Here is a 2,091-nt window from a genome sequence, read left to right as displayed (position 1 = left end):
TCTGTAAACTGTTAGTTTATGAATGTATATGTGAAGGGAATAACATTGAAGCCCCTAATGCATGATAACTTGAGAGGAAAAGTACAGAAAATAAAGAGAAATATTTATCTCCATGTTGATATATTTCAGAAGATATATGAAATAAAATGTAAATGGAATCTTTCTTACCAAATTCTCTGTGGCCATTGCATTAATGGCATGGAGGTGTGAGTGTGGAAGTAGTCCATGACTATGATGATGTAAAGACAATTAGACACTAATAGGGTCCTATATTTTCATTTGACTCGCAGTCATTGCACTATATCTTGAGCTGCCAGTATTAGCTTTAATTGGTGATCAAGGTCCTGAAGAACAAAGGATTTAATTTTCCCAAGGTTTAAGCAGCAACATGAGATGGATGCTCTTCCCACAAGATAAGGAAAGAAAAGAAGTCTGAACAGAGGTTTAAAAGAAGTTCAAATAGTAAATGCTTCTTCTGGAAGCAAGTCAATTCATGGTTTATAAGGACATTGGCACAGGGGCTAGCAGGCACATGGAAAGTTTGTTTTACCTGACAGTAAATCACAATATGACATACTCAAGTGTTTATTTTCCCTAAGGTAAGGGATTGTCTTAGTCAGGTCTTTATCTGAAATAAAAATATTAAGAAAATTTGAAGTTAGCCTATCATTTTGGAATATATTTTCTCAGCCAACAGAGTTTTATAAGTATTATAACCACTTTCCCCATCTTTTTGATTCTTCTTTTTGATGGAGATCCTATAAACCTATACCCACATCTTCTACACATTTCCTGTGCAGAAAGAAATCAAATATTTTCATTTCTTAAAGTATGCATTTGTGTGGGTTTTTTTTAATAAATAGTTTAATTTATTTTCACAGAACCAATAAATACAAGAAATGTTGAAAATTATCTAAAAATAATTTTCATATCTGAATAGATCAGGAAAAAACATAGAAATATATTTTTTAGATCATATCTTTGCACTGAAAATATCTAACCATAAATATCAGAAGAAAGCTAATACTGTGTTTTTACTGATTACCCCTTTACCTGATGTGGTCATCTTTTGATATGTGCTCCACTAATCTAATTTTTTTTAATTTTTTTTCACCATTCAAGCCCACTTTCTTGAGCCTCAAACCGAAAGCTTCAATCCACCTTGAAGGAAGTTGTGATTACCTGCTAAGTAATCTGCTCTCAACAGTTACTAAGAAGAGACACCAAAACTGATGGTCTCATTGTATAAGACTTTTCACAGCCAGGCTATGAAAACTTTCCATAAACATTGTTGTGATTTGTTTAACTTCCCTCTTGCTTCAAGTATTTATAAATGATTGTGAATTTGAAGGAATAAAATATGTAAAGATGACAGGGCAAAAATGGCTGTCTATGATCTCATCACACGAAGAATTTGTGTGATCAGGGACTTCTACGGAAAACCTCAATTGGGTAATCCTTATTCTATATTGGCAAATAATCTGTTTGTCTAGGTAAAAGACATTACTTTTGAGTAATCTTTGACTTAAAATGGAGTGTGACAGAAACAGCAAAATGGCTTTCTCTAGAGAGTGATCGCACCTGAACGGCGTCACAAACCACGAGGAGGAGCGAGGTGCTGTCTCCTGAGCGCGAGGCGGGCAGGCGGCGCTGCTTGTGCAGGAGCCGCTCGCCATCGATGACCGTTCCCGCCCCTTGTGGTGTCGGGAGGGAAAGAAGGGGGGTAGTGAGTGAACGAGTTACCTGACTGGGTTTAAACCACAACAATGTATTAGTTTATCTCCTCTGGCTGTCATCTCTACTACTGAAGAGAGGCTGTAAAACTTCTGAAAAGAAGGACAAAAAGAAAGTACAAAGTACTTTTTCTGCAAAAATATGCCTTCAACTAAACTTTTTAATGTGCCTGTTTCTTCAGTTTTACGTCATGTTTTAATTCCTCGTCTTACTTTGAAAGTCTTACAGATAAAATAGGCTGAAAATGCTTTAAGCCCACCTGATCTTGTCTGGTTTAGTTTTGCTGTCCGGTAGCCTGCTGTTTGATTAGAGAGCTGATGCTGTAAGACACTTTTTCATGATCTGTGGCAAGGACTA

General features: G+C 36.2%; 1 non-coding gene across 1 annotated transcript; it reads left to right on the top strand.

The window, feature by feature from the left end:
* Positions 1-1,497: 1,497 nt before the first annotated feature.
* On the top strand, positions 1,498-1,733 carry LOC133267391 (small nucleolar RNA U3). Its single transcript, XR_009742757.1, has one exon. It is a non-coding gene; the product is annotated as a small nucleolar RNA U3 (small nucleolar RNA).
* The last annotated feature ends 358 nt before the right edge of the window (positions 1,734-2,091 follow it).

This window comes from Pezoporus flaviventris, unplaced genomic scaffold (genome assembly GCF_033815535.1).
Source record: "Pezoporus flaviventris isolate CSIRO_AGI_PZ_B2104156 unplaced genomic scaffold, CSIRO_AGI_Pfla_v1 ptg000007l, whole genome shotgun sequence".
Lineage (NCBI taxonomy): Eukaryota > Metazoa > Chordata > Aves > Psittaciformes > Psittacidae > Pezoporus > Pezoporus flaviventris.
This window is presented reverse-complemented; position numbering and strand designations above follow the sequence as displayed.